Genomic DNA, 15,971 nt, shown 5'->3' on the forward strand with positions numbered 1-15,971 from the left:
ATGATTACCGGTCTAACGATCAGTGTCATTTTTCAATTTTTGTTTTAGAGTGACATAGACAATGTGGTGAATGCCATAGTTTCAAAGAGTGGCAGGATATACGGCTACATAAAGCAAAGGAGGTATGTAGGCTCGCCAGGGCCACTGGTATGATATATAGGGTAGGAATTGAGTTAGTTGATTGAGCGATTTATGAAATGCTCCCGTTTTTGCTTTCAGATTGGTCCACGCACTTTACATTAATTAAGCAAGTTATTGACCGTCGAAAAGCCACTTTCCCATAAAATTGAGGTAGGTTCTACCAGAATACTATACAAATACATAACAGGCATGCTAGAAATGTAAAACTTTATTAGATTATTGTTTGAATAGGTTCATCACAGTCGGTTCCCCCACAATTCAAACAGCAGCCAGGTTGAAGAAAACTCCCTATGAGTGATATATTCGTTTTTATTTTGTAGATTGCACCAATCTGTTTATAATTAAGAAGCCCTGATGAGAGCCCCCGGAGGTCACCTGGGGCTTGAAACGCATCAGCAATCACAGTAATAGGCATTAAGACCAATACTGAAGATATACTGAGTAACATTGAATGACATTTTGTTCCCAGCTTTTAGAATTAATCTGTATCTATTAGCCACAAAAAATTGATTTGTGTTGATCAGATTACAAATGATACATTGGTTTATGTAATATGTTTTTGTTTGTGATAAATGTTTGTAATGTACATTGTTGTAAATGTTGTAAAAATATGTGAATGTTTGTAAAGATTGAAATTTTCTTTTGATATGTGTTTAACTGGAAGGATCGGAAGTCCTCCAAAAAAGATAAAAATCATCCAAAAAGAAAGGTTAAGAAAATGACCTAATCACCCAAAAGAATATAGTTTGATTGTTGCAGTAAAGACACCGCATGAACTAATTAGTATACCAGGTTCCCCCTTTTGTTGCACTTTCTAAAAGTGGCATTTTCAAACAAAGGATTTAAAACCACCTTCACCAAAAGGTGTGTTAATAAATTCTGAGTTCATAGAGTCTAAACTCCATGTTTCTATCTTGTCCGTATTGCAAGTTACACATGTAAAAATGTTACAGTGCAACTCCAATGGTAAGGCTATGTTATAGATAGCCTTTCAACAGTGAAAATACACAGTATTTCACTATCAGGACATGTCACACACACTAGTACATGTCCAACCTTCCACATGCATTGCACCCAGTCCATGGGGTTACCTTGGGCCTACCTTAGGGGTGCCTTACATGTAAGAAAAGGGAAGGTTTGAGCCTGGCAAGTGGGTGCACTTGTCAGGACAACATGGCAGTTTACAACTGCGCAAGCAGACACTAATGTGGTAGGTCTGAGATACATTTACCGGGCTACTCATGTGGGTGACACAACCAGTGCAGCAAGCCCACTAGTAGCATTTGATTTACAGGCCCTGGCACACACTGTGCACTTTACTAGGGACTTACCAGTAAATAAAATATGCCAGTCATGGATATCCAATCATTGTCACAATATATACAGAGAGCATATGCACTTTAGCACTGATCAGCAGTGGTAAAGTGTCCAAATAACTATAGTCAACAGAATCAGGGTCAGAAAAATAGGAGGCAAAAGCCAAGAAGTTTGGGGATAAACCTGTCAACAGGGCCAGGTCCAACACAGTGCATCTCAAGTCAGCAGGTAACTCTTTAATTGTCAATAGGGTAAATGTTCCTGTTGCTGTCTGTTGTGGAATCATTTTAAATTCCACATCCTCATAATGTGTTTGGAAAGGTACACCATCCGGTGTGCAGTAAATAGTACAATTTAACTTGCATAACAAATCTCTCCCTAGCAAATTTACAGGACTTAAATCGCAAACAACAAACTGAAGGTTTCCTCAAATTAACCTATTTTAACAGAGACCTTCCCTGAAATCAAATTTGAAAACTGTATTTATCACTCCTACAATGTGGATATTTTTTCTACGAGAGCAGTAGGCCTGTACTTCCACTGCTCTAAACGTAGATTGAGTAGCACCTGTATCAACAAGAAATTATATGGGGTGGCCATACCCTTCAGCATCTACACATGGACCTCTCTGTTCTACCCCTAAAACTGCACCAAGTATCAGTGGCAGCTCCTCCGCTAAGGCGGAGGAACGTCGCCCCACTGCCAGGAGCAGCAAAGAAAGGAAAAAATAAAATTACAATAGCAGAATTTTATTATCATTTCATTTTTTCCTTCTGCTGTGGCAGAGCGTGAGGGGGTGGAGTGGAGCTGCAGGTGAGGAGTGGTAGACACTCCTGTGCGCAATGACTGTTTGGTCAGCACTTTCAGGCCGCCCAAAACAGTCATGCACACTCCCCTGTTCTCCACGCAGGCTGCATTGCAACCTGGATGGAGAACATGCCCACCGGTACAGCCCATTGCTGAGCGCCATGTCATGGTGCTCAGACCAATCACAACACTCCATTGGAGGGATCCCCCACTGCGTCCACCCCCCATCCACGAGCTGTGCCAGCCGCCCCTGCCAAGTATTTAATCTTCCTCCCCTCTGAGGCACCTTCACTTAGGAATATCAGATCCTGCATCATCATTTTGGAATAAAGGATACTGCTGTAATGTGTACAGATTTTAGGCGGCGCCTCTCTGGTCGTGGCTGCTGGCCGCGCTTGGAACACGCTCCCCCTATCACTACGTTCTATTGAAGATCTGGTGGTCTTTAAAAAACGGTTAAAAACGTATCTCTTCTCTTAATTCCCTCTTTTCTTTTGGTTCTTCCTTGACCGCGCCGGGACACTCTTTGAGTATCTGTGCGCGTAATAAATGTACATAACATAACATTTTGATTAGGAAATTGATGCATTGAATTCTGAAACGTCTTAGTGTTCATTTTTGGTATTCGATTTACATTAAATCTGGGATTTCCCATGCTTTCCAGGACAATTTGATCTGACGGGGCTGGCATCATTGGAACTTGTCATTGCAGAAGCACCTGCATCTGCCGTGTGGATATATTTTGCATCTGCATTTCTCTTTGCATTTGTACATTTCCATTAGCATTATCATCGTTATATCTACACTCTCTCTTCCAATGTCCGACTCTGTGACAGATGTGACAAGGAGTAACCTTCTTCTTGGAAGCAACTTCTGCTCCTGAACCTGCATGAACAGGAACAGTTCTACCTCTACCATGAGACACATTGAACCCTCCCTGATAGCCCACTTGTGGAACAGCAACACCATGCATACCTCCTTGGTTTCCTGTAAACGAAGGATTCTGAAAACCTTTCTGTGCCAATCTTGTGAGTGCCCCAAAAAATCTTTCTTTTATCTTTTTCTCTTTATTTCCAGTTCATCACTACAGTATTTTGCATATCTCAGGACTTCATCGAGTGATTTATTCTGCCAGCAGATCACTCCTTGAGTTATGTGCGAAGTGATCTTTGGTGACAGCCCGAAAACAAACTGTGACACAAAAATTCCCATATCCTTTTCTTCAGGATACTCTCGACCACTATGCTGTTGTAATGCATGTAAATGTCTATAATAAAACTCATGAATTCATTCTTTTAGTTCTTGGGTCATCTGGTTAATTTTAACCCAATACAAATATTTGTGTGGCACTCGGCCTTTCAGGAAAGTAATCACAGCTTCATATTTTTCCATAATTACAGGAGATGATGCATTAGTACTAGCATTACTCACTGGTTCTTCATGTGGCCATTGCAGAGCACTCTTATACTCAGTCCAAAAAGTCAGTGGATACTACAATATCAAAGAAAGTATCAAAGTCAGCCCACAAAACCGTCAAAATCTTTATAAATCTCTCTAATTCCGAGTACCACTGCACAGGTTTGTCTCTTAATTTTGTAAACATTTTCTTAAATCTTGCAAGATCGCCACTGTTCCAAGGTAAATGTACATACATTCCTCCTGCTATTTCCCTTAATGGATAAGCTGTAGTCTCTCCCTCATTTTCCTCATCTTTCTTTCTGTCACCTCAGCTTCCTTCTTTTTCTTTTCCTGTTTCTTTGTCCACTTTCTTTCCGTTTTTTCAGGTTACCTGAATTTGCAAATGCATTTTACCAATTCCATAATATGTAACACGCATATTTTCAATTGCTGCATCATCCAATTAAACCCTATAGCTCTTCTGCAAGTGAACAATTTTAGAAAGATCAATTTCATATTTCTTGGCTAATTCTGTCAATTTATCATGTAAAGCAAACACAAAGAGATGACGGACGGAGCGCTGAAACTTTTCAGACACTCACCCCAAGTCACAGATCGGGGGTGAATCCAACATCATTCTTTAGCTCATTGCGCCACCCCAGTTCGGACACAGCTATATGCAAATCAGTCTTGACCCTGTGCCTCATGGGAACAGTCCAGCCTGAACTTCTAAGCCATGTATGTCTTCCCTGGACTGAAAACGAGCATCCTGACACCGGTTTTGGGGTGGCACCACTTATCAGCCAAGCTAGCTTGAATCCAGTGGCAAAGCGAGCAAGGGACCCACGTCTGGGCATTCCCTACAAACTAAGGGCAAACAAAGCAAACACAAGGAGATGATGGACAGAAAAGTTTCAGCGCTCCGTCCATCATCTCCTTGTGTTTGCTTTGTTTGACCTTAGTTTGCAGGGTATGCCCAAACGCGGTTCCCTTGCTCACTTTGCCACTGGATTCAAGCTAGCCTGGCAGATGAGGGATGTTACCCCGAAACTAGTCCCAGGATGCTTGTTTCCGGTTCAGGGAAGACCTGGCACGGCAGTTTGGGCTGGGCTGTTCACATGAGGCACAGGGTCAAGACTGATTTGCAAATAGCTGGGTCTGAACAGAGGTGGCGAAGTGAGCTAAAGAAGGATGATGGATTCAACCCAGATCTGTGACTGAAGGTGAGTGTCTGAAAAGTTTCAGCGCTCCGTCCATCATCTCCTTGTGTTTGAATTTATCATGTATGACAGCTGTTCATCTTGTAATTTCTTTACAGGGGTAAATTAATTCTTTCTTTTGATATTGTTCCATATGTTCTAATTCCAAATATCCTCTTATTATTTCTTCCAATTCCAATTTCAATGTAGCAATGTTTAATGGAAACAATTTTTCAGGGTTTGAAATAACTTGTGAATGTGTGCTTTCCATCTTTCTTAACCCTACTGCTTCGTCAAACTAGTTTGGAAAAATTCCATCCTCACTCTAATTATTTTTGTACCGGAGGTATAAGTGCTTTAAAAACAAGAGTTCCTCTATCTATCAGTGTTTGTACTGTATGAGGTGGTCTCTACTCAACAATCTGAGAATTCTGTGATGTAGTAACAAACCCTGTTGCAGGTGGATCTCCTGCCAACCCTTGATCTTTTGGCTTCAAATTAATATTTTGTGGCGCATTTGCAACTGGTCTAGGTAAAGTCCGTACATTTACTGGTGGTGTCTGCACTGTACTAAGTACAACAAGTGTACTAGTCCCAGTAGGAACTGCAACTTGTGATCGAGCCACAACTGATGGAACAATTTGGAGTATCTGTATAGGCCTTTCAATCTGTACTACACTCTGTTCTACATGGGCAGAAGCCACCACACTACTGGTACTAGTACTTGGTTCACTTTGATCAATAGATGTGGCAAAAGGTTGAGGTCTATCAGCTTACATCTCTTCTAAAATATCATCCCCTGAATCGCTATCTGTCTCTCCTTCCTCCTCTCTCTTCTATTCATCCTTCTCTGTTGATTTTCTCTTATTTCCCTTTCCTGGTGTTTCTGTTGTAATAACTGGATACAGTCTGTTTCCTCAATCACATCTTTTCTCCAGCTATGCTGTTCTTCGTCACATTGAGCATCTGCATAATTCCGCACTTCTCTCTCTGTCCTTCTCTGATATTTTTCCTTCTCTTTATCCGCTGCAACTTTCTCCCATACATTTTGAGGATCATATTGAGGAGGTGGCCTCATTTCATACATTTTCCCTTTACAATGATCAAGAATTCTGGTATCAAATGTGTCATATTTTGGAAAACTCAAATAACCCTCTTTCTCTGTGATCTTGCACTATTGACAAAGCCAAAAATATTCATGTAATCCATATTCTGTTGTCATAATGAATGCAGGCGTATCCTCAGGAGATGCCTCTTCACCTTTGCGTACTGGAATAGTAACGTCTCCTTTCACTAAATTCTTTAAGGCATTTCATGAGCACAATAAATTGGGAAACAAAAGTAGCTTCAATTCAATATTTTGATTGTGTTCCGCATATGTCAAAGCCCTATAATCAAATCCTATCACAGCTAGTATTTCTCAAGATTTAGCAACAAATCTCGATGTGGTACACTCCACCACTAACTGTCACGACAGTGAGACCGATGAAAGATGCCAGATAACCTTTTCCCCTTGCATGGAACCACCAGCGAGTATATATATATATATATATATATATATATATATATATATATATATATATATATATATATATAATATATATATATTCACTTAAAAAACCATAGGTTTCACACTTTCACACATGTTATAGTTAGCTGGACATTTCCCTCGTAAGAAACCAATGAAATTACCCCGTTATAGTTAGTGCAGGCAACTATAACTCACGCGACCGCAATCCTCTGCTGATGACGTCAGATATTACATCACTGATTAAATATGTGTCTTTCTGAAAAATAAATATTTGTAATATATGTATAGCTAAAGATTAATGGAAGAAGACATGGGTAAATAGGTGTCTAAATACAGTGATGTAATATCTGACGTCATCAGCAGAGGATTGCGGTCGCGTGAGTTATAGTTGCCTGCACTAACTATAACAGGGGAATTTCATTGTTTTTTTATGAGGGAAATGTCCAGCTAACTATAACATGTGTGAAACCTATGGTTTTTTAAGTGAATTTGTACGTTTTTTTAAATGCTAAGTTATGTATTTATTGATATTTTTTTTTTCAGGTTCTTCACCGTGTGGGCGCGCTGTGGGCGCTCGGTGACCCACGATGCATTGTGCATGCCGTGCACGCACAGTACGTGCACCCCGCGCTTTTTCGAAAAAAAATAAATGTTTTTTTCATCCTTGGGGGTCCTTCAGTGACCCCCTGACAAAGGCTAGGGGGTCAGGAACTGTCCACCCTGCCCCCTTTTCACATTCTCCACCTTTGTTTTTCACTGCCTCAGACTGCGAGAGACAAAATGGCGGCCGACACTTCCTGATTTCGACCGACTGGAATGTTTACTGTCATGTAATCACCAATCAGAATTACGCTGATGCTTACCGTATGCGCACGGTGCGCGCCTATAGATATATATGTACTTTTAACTGAAATTTTCTCAGGAACTCCTGAACAGATTGACTCCAGATATTCAAAAGGCACATTCCTGACCTGAGGACTTTCTCTTTGCCAAATTTCAAATAATTCTGTTCAGCCATTCGGGCTGTACCTTGGACTAAAGGTCCCTATGGAAAAATGCATGGGGAAAACGCGTTTTGGGACCCCCCTTTTTTCTCGGCCCCCGCTTGACTAATCACCCCGAGACTTTCAGGGTAGGAGCGGAGCGGAGCGCCCCACGAGGATTCGTCAACCGGCGCACCGAGCACCCACGGGTCGCAATGCGTGCCGTGCGCGCGCAGTGCGCGCACCTCGCTATTTTTTTAAAAAAAAAACATTGTTTTTTTTCTCCCTTGGGGGTCCTTCTGTGACCCCCTGACCAAGGCTAGGGGGTCAGGAACTGTCCACTCTGCCCCCTTTTCACGTTCTCCACCTTTTTTTTCACCCCTTAGACTGCGAGAGACAAAATGGCGGCCGACACTTCCTGGTTTCGTCCGATTCGAATGTTTACCGACATCTAACAACCAATCAGAATTGTGCTCGCGCACGGCAGGGTGCGCGCACCGTGCGCGCACGGTGCGCGTGTAGAGATATTGATATGCTTTTAAATGCTATTTTCTCAGGAAATACTGAACAGATTTACACCAGACCTGCAAAAGGCACTTCCTTGACCTTATGGCTACCTCTCTGCCAAATTTCACGTAATTCTGTTCAGCCGTTCGGGCTGTAGCTGCGACTAAAGGTCCTATGGAAAAATGCATGGGGAAAACGCGTTTTGGGACCCCCCCTTTTTCTCGGCCCCTGCTTGATGAATCACCCCAAGACTTTCAGGGTAGGAGCTGAACGGAGCGCCCCATTTGTTTTGAAAATTTCACGAGGATTCGTCAACCGGCGCTAAAGTTATTCAAAATAGAATTTTGAGATTTCCTATGGAAACTAGGTTGTAACTATAACTATCTACTGGCGACTGCCAGTAGATTATATATATATATATATATATTCACTGAAAAAACCATAGGTTTCAAGGGTGTTATAGTTAGCTGGACTTTTCACTTGTACAAAACCATTGAAATTCCCCCGTTATAGTTAGTTCAGCTAACTATAACTCGCGCGCCCGCAATGCACTGCTGATGACGTCACATATTACATCACTCATTACATGGTCAGTGACATCACTGATGACATCAGTGATGACATCTCAAATGACATCACTGATGACATCACTGATGACATCATCCAGTGAATGTGTGTTTTTCTGAAAATTAAATATGTTTTGAATATGTATATCTCAAGGTCGATGGAAGAATAAATGGGTATATAAGTGTCTAAATGGATGATTTGTTTTTGAAAAATTGATTGTGTAACTGACTGATTAAGTGTATCATAGTGAATACATGGCTTAGTGAGTAATGTTTAAATATGTAAATCTGTATCAGTCTCTCACTTTGTGTATAAGTGTCTGCATGGGTTGGTGAGTAGCTACATGGGTGTCTATATAGGTTATTAGTTGGTTTTTTGAGTATCAGTCTGAGTGTCTGCATGGTTCGGTGGGGGATATTACGTAGTGCATAGGTGCATGAATGAGTGACTCACTGTTTGTATGTGTTGAACACAGCATGTGTGCAGGACTGTATGGGTGGATGAGTGTGTGTATGGGTGTGTTAGTGAGTGAATGACTGTCTCAATAGTGTCTTTATGAGTAACTACATATGTTTTAAACTAGTATATGTGACTATTGGTGTATATATGTGAATATATGTGAGAGTGAGAGATTGAAAGAGTTCCTGTATGAATAAGTATGTGTTTCTATAAGTGATTGTTTAAACGACTAAGTATGTGTAAGTTTCCGTAGAAGTAAGTGTGGTGGTGTGTGTATAACTGTATATGCAAGTAAATGTATGTTTGATTCTTTATTAGCATGAGTGACTATGTGTGTGAGTAACTCTATGGATGAGTGGCATTGTGTAACAGGATGTATAGGTGTATGAGTACATATGATGAGTGAGTACATGTATGAGTGACTGTATAGGACTGTTGGTGAATGAGTGGATGTGTATGTGGATCTTAGAATTACTGAAGAGGTTGTTGTAACTGGTATTGGTATGTCCATTGTTTTGAACATTTTAGTCTCTATTTTTGAATGTGTGCATCAAAGGTTATATTAGGGTGAGAGGAGGTCTGCCACTCTATCACAAGGATGATGTCACAGTGATGTCATCAGTGATGTAATTTGAGATGTCATCAGTGATGTCATGAGTGATGTCACTGACCATGTCATGAGTGATGTAATATGTGACGTCATCAGCAGTGCATTGCGGGCGCGCGAGTTATAGTTAGCTGAACTAACTATAACGGGGGAATTTCAATGGTTTTGTACAAGTGAAAAGTCCAGCTAACTATAACACCCCTGAAACCTATGGTTTTTTCAGTGAATTTCTGAGGTTTTTTAAATGCTAATTCCTAACTATAACGTGCCTAAAACCTATGGTTTTTTCTGTGAATTTCAAAGGTTTTTTAAATGCTAATTTCTAACTATGCCTACAGAGATAGGACATGTGAAGAAAGAGGAAAAAATGCACAGAAAGAAACAAAAGAAGTGCAGAAAGAAGCAACAGAAGTCCTCAAAGACGAAGAAAAGTGCAGGAAGAAGGATAACATGCAGAAAGAACAAAAAAAAGAGCAGAAAGAAGCCTTGTTGCAAAATCATCCTGTACCCTCAACTTTTTCAGACGGATACTGGTGGTAACTGAGTCTGACTAACCAGTCCTAGAGCCAGTGCTATGTTAAAAGACACTTAGAATACAGTGAAAATACCTACATACACTAGGGAACATTATGCGTTGTGGTCCCCCTGTGATTAGCATGACCTCCTCTGTAAGCCCCTAGTATATAATAGGGCATGGGGATTAAAACTACCTCTTAAAACAGGCCACAGGGCGTTTTTGCACACGTTAACTCAGGCCCCGTCCCCTCCCTTCACCACTGTGTAAACACGCCCTGTGTCCGTTTTTAGTTGGGAGATTAAGTTCATTTGAATCCTGAGGGTCCCTAGGGTCCATCTAGCCCACTAGGTACCTCCAGTAAGTGCCACAGAGCTGTGTTGCAGAGAGGTGTAAAAAGTGGCACGGCCTGGACCACCTCTCTGCAATGCAGCTCAGTGGCGCTTACTGGAAGCACTTGGTGGGCTAGTTAGCCCCCAGGGGCCCTCAGTATTGAAGGGAAATTATATCCCCAATTCAAAACGTGCCATAGTGTGTGTTTGCACACGTCACCTCAGGCCCCGTCCCCTCCCTTCACCACTGTGTAAACGCGCCCTGTGGCTGTTCTAAGTTGAGAGATTAAGTCCCCTTGAATCCTAAGGGTCCCTAGGGTCAAACTAGACCACTAGGTACCTCCAGTAAGCGCCACAGAGCTGCGTTGCAGAGAGGTGTAAAAAGGGGCTTGGCCTCAGAACACCTGTCTGCAGCGCAGCTCCCTGGCGCATACTGGAGATGCCTGTTGGGGGCGCGTTTGCAGAGTGCTGCACGGAGGGGGCATGGCCTCCGGCACGATGCCAGTTTTTTATTTATTTTAATTTTTTAAGAAGGGGGGCTCTGTGGTTCCCCTTCTTATTCTAATTTATTGGCCCTGATGACCCCATCCCCCAGGGCCTGTCTCCTAATTATATTTTTTTGACCCCAATCCCCAGGGCCGGCCACTGTTTTTTATTATTATTAAAAAATATATATTTATAGACACACCTAGGACATGCTGGACAAACCGTACGTACCTATCACCATGACGATTTGCGTGATATTCATTAAAAGGCGACTATGCATACAATGAATCCACGTGGAATGTATTTACACCACTAGTGAAGCTCTGACATGTCTGATGCCCTACCGTGCCTAATCCCGGTAGACACCCTTGTCGTTTATTTATACAAACATGGGTAGTTATTGACGGGCACATTTAATACACATGCACACCAAGCATTTATTTTACTCTCTGGAAAGGGGACGAACATCACGAGAGTCACAGCGCGCTCCTGACAGAGCCCAATGCTGTGTTACACCCACCATTGCCTGCCGAGTGCCACACACCTCTGTGTTGTATTCCACTAGCTAGTGCATATGCTATGACACTCTCTAGCCCATGTGCACTGTAACACCACCCCGTGAATATGTCATGCCACACTTGTCTTCGCACGGGTTATATTGCCCCATCTAACGTGCCTTCCTCGATGCCTATGATATAAAGCACAGTGCTATGCCATACATATTACAATCTGGGATCCATATCTTTGTCACAGTGCATATGCAACGTTACACTCCCCAGCACATATTTTATATTACAACTTTAGAGACTAGTTAGGTTACACAACACTGCCCTGTGCATATTACACTCCAAGGCGCACATCGCATAGCACGCGCTAGTGCCTGTGCTATCTCGCGCTCTCCAATGAATCTGTCATTGCGCACAATGTATTGCATATTATATTTCACGCCCGGTTCATCTTATATCACACTTTTTGGTGCATAGTTTATACCATACACTATATCTAGTTTTCATTTTCAATCGTGCTCTCAGGACTATGTTCTATATAACACTGTGTTCACCTACCCTTTTCACGGGCATTACATTTTGCGATAGGGGGTGGAGGGTCAGGGGGTGTTTCTGCCAAGTGAGCCCGGAGTCACAGTCACAAACGTCCTCTTCTTCCTGAATAAAAGTGAGATTATGCTGCATACTTGTTCATATTTTAAGTAGTTCGCACAGACACAATGTTTTAAAAACAATAAGGTTCCTAATACCCGCCTTCTCTGAACAGTTAGCTTGCTGCCCCATCCCCCTCCTCCCTATCCTCTGTTGTGTGAATCCATGGACTAGCCTCCTCCCTCCTGCCATGCATGGTCTGATGTGCTGCCACTGCCCTCAATTTAGTATGATGTACCAGTCCACTCCTCCTGCCCTCCATTGCCCAATTCTATGCCCCATCATTGACCTCCTGCTTAAACTCTGTACTTAGCTTGCTGCCCCTATTCTCCTTCCCCCCTGCCCTCCGATGTCTTTGTGCATGCCCTTGCTCCATCCTTTTTGCCCACCATGTTCCATGGGCCTGCCACTCCTATCTACTCTGAGTGTTCTGTTGAGCTGCCACTCCCCTCCCACCTGCCTAGCATTGTCAGATGACTGTAACCTGTCCCTGCCACCTCCACCCTGCCTATCCACATGCCATGCCCCTATCCTCTTCCTCCTGTCCTACATGGTCCATTGTACTGCCACACCCTTCTGCCCTCCCTGGTCTGTTGTGCTGCAACTGCTCCTCCTGCCTGCCCCGTGTGGTCTGTTGTGAGGCCCCTTCCCCTGAACTTTCTTGTCTGTGCACAGGTCCTGACCCTCCCTTCTATCTTCCATCGTCCTTTGTGCATGCCCCTGCACCCTCCTTCTTGCCCATCATAGCCATTGTGCTGCCACTAACCCTCCCACTTGCCATGCATGGTCTTCTGTGCTGCCATGGCCCCTCCCACCTTCCCTGTGTGGTCAGTTAGCTGCCCCTGACCCCCTCCCACCTTCCCTCCATGGTCTGTGTGTATGCCATCACAGTCTCACTGTTGCTCTTCATGGTGTGTCTTGCTTCTACTGCCCATCCTGCCTGACCTCCATGGCTATCTTGCTGCTCTTGCCCTGCCCCCTTGCCCCCAGCCCTCTGTTTACATGTGCAGACCCCTACTCCCTCCCTCCTGGCTTGTCTGTTCCATTGTAATGCCCCTGATCCGTCCCTCCTGCCCTTTATGGTCTGTTATGCTGCAGCTTTCTCTCCTGTCTGTCCATTATGGTCAGCTAGCTACCATTGCCTCTTGCCCCTCTGTTCTCTGTTGTCCATGTGCATGGGCCTGTCCCCTCCATCTTGCTTTCTATGGATTGTTGTGCTGCACTCCCGTCCTGCATGCCCTGTGTGGTGTATTGTGCTGCTGCAAACCCTGATGCCTGCCCTGCATGGTCAGTTTGGTGCACCTCTCCATGTCCCTCCTGTCCTCTGTTATCCAAGTCCATGTCCCTACCCCATTTCCTTCCATGATCCAATGTACCATACTTGCGAACATTTTGAACTTGGTAAGAGGGAGATTTGAAAAAAAACTGGGGTATTGATTTTCCCCTTTGAGTTACATTGAAAAAGAGGAGATTGTAGACAGGAGACAGATCAAATAAAGCCCATTTGAGCTTAAAAACATTGGATGTTTCCTGGCTGAATCGGGTCTGTTGGCATGTATGGTTGTACCACCATTGCCTCTTCCTTCTGCCCACAATGGTCTATTACATTGCCACAGCCTCTCTTGCAAGTCCTGTATTGTTGGTTTGTTGCCCCTGCCCCCCTTTCCACTGCCCTCCATAGTCTGTTGTGCTTCCACGGCCCTTCCTGCCTGCTCAGTGTGGTTAAATTGTTGCCTTTGCACCCTCCTACCTGCCTTCAATTTTCAGAGTCCGTGCCCCTGGCCTCTGCCTCTCAACAGTATCCTAATGAACAACTAGATTGCTAACATTCTATATTTATTACAATAGTGTGGAACGCCTGACATCATCTTGATGTAATCAAAACTGTAATACCTAGAGCATTTCCTTTAGAAATTACATATATGAGAGGGTCTTATTGGCATCAAAATTATGGTTAGTGCTCTAAAAGACTAAAATAAGGACATATTTTCTGAGTTTTCAAATAGCGACAAATCACTTTTAAATTATTTGTTATCTTTATGTTTTTTTATCCAGTTGACCACTTGATTAAATGTTGCACTTAGGGGAGAGGATGTGGTGTTACTTCCAGAACTGCAGACTTTGCAACTGGGGAACCAGGTTGGAGTTTCTGCTTCAGCTCGACATTCTGTGATTCTGGTCAATTCACTTAGTCTCCCCATGTCTACAACCAAAATGAATTTGTTCTTGTGTGATGTAACCAATGCTCATGTAAAGCACTCCAATACCTGACAAGTCTGCACTATATAACACTGCAAAAACACAAAATAATAAGTGTTTTGCACACTTCTGTCATTGGGCTATATTTGGGCTACATCTGGGTGATTTTGGGCTACATTTGAGCTCTTTTGTCTCCGGTGGCCATTTTGGGAGATTTATTTGTTATGAAGTTTCCTAATTTCCTCATGTACTGCAGTCTCCTCAGTATGAAATGCTTTCAGTTTTTTACTTTGATTCCATCATGAAGGTATTCAGATGTGTCACACATTTGCCATAAATTCAGAATGTTAGCACTCTTTTTGCTCATTAGATCACTGTAGTAAAGCTTCTGCTCACCAGGGAAAACTGCTGCTGGTATTGAAAGTGCATGTTTCAGTCTGCATGTCAGATTTTTTTTAATGAAATAGAAGAGGATTTGAGAAGTTACTTAAAATGTGCCCTCATTTTCTTTCTTCAGCATTAATCATAATTTCTATGGCAAAATGAACCCCCTCATTGTGTTCCTTTTTAAATTAAATGTTTTACGTGTTACCAGTTTATTCCAATCAAGATGGCTTCAGGTGTGCCATACTTTTGTCATAATGAAGACAGTTGTTGTGTACTTGTATTGACACCTTGGGGACACCGTAATGTCACTTGCCTTTGCGTGTCCCTGCGAGGACACCGTATCGCTGTACTACACCAGCTGTGACATCACCAGCTGTCAGTTGGTGACAGTTGACAGCTGGTGATCCCTAGCAGCGGCTGCATTCTTGCGCTCCACGTTTGGAGCTGTGTTGGCGAATAAAGAACTTACTACATACTCTACGGTTCCACTTTGTTCTTTACAAAGTGGCGACGAGCGCCAACACCGGAACCCACAACCGGTATTTTAACTAGAAAAAAAAAAACCGGCGTATAAGGAAACTTGCAGTCCAAGAACAAATACCTTCACGAAAAAGGTGTTGTCAAACTGTAAAGAAAGCTGCTGCGGAAGACAAAAAGAATACACAAGGAAAATTCAAGGTGCGTGAAGCAACCGATACAAAAGAAAATTAAGCGACAAAAAACGAACAAGGAAACTGCCGTTGGAACTGTGAAGGAAACTTCTGAATATGTAAAGAAGACACCGTGAGTAACGTGGTGTGTCAGTGGGTGTCAGCATATGTGAAGTTTTACGCCGTGTCTATTTCTCACAGTGAGGCTTTTGTGAGGTGAAGCGCTTCGTACTCTCCAACTGTAAAAAAAAAATGACAGTTTAACGAAGTAAACTGCCAGCTGATTCAGCGTCACGCATGCAAATTAGATGTGACGTAAGCTGACGCGTTGAGGAATTCTCCAGGAACCTCGCTGTGACGTTTGACGTCGTCAACGTGCGGCCATTTTGGAATTTGGGAAACATCAACAAAACAATTGAAATTGAATCTCCTGGGCAACGCGCGTCACGCGCTAATAAAAAAAAACACCGGCAACTCAGTACTGTGCTTCGAATCAGCTGCCGGAAGCAAACCAAAACTAAATTTCACACGCTAGTTAACACAATTGAATGGAAAACACACCAGTAAACTAGAAACTAAAGGTGAACTGATATTGCACTTGCAGCACAGTGTTTCAGGTATAAAAAAAAAAAAAAATAGAAAAAATAAATTAAAATCAGAATGTCATCTGGTTACTTGTGGAATCTTTCCCCACCACAGTCATTCCTACCTGGCAAGGGAGAACCATTAC

The sequence above is a fragment of the Triturus cristatus genome, chromosome 8 (assembly GCF_964204655.1).
Source record: "Triturus cristatus chromosome 8, aTriCri1.1, whole genome shotgun sequence".
In the NCBI taxonomy this organism is placed as follows: Eukaryota; Metazoa; Chordata; class Amphibia; order Caudata; family Salamandridae; genus Triturus; species Triturus cristatus.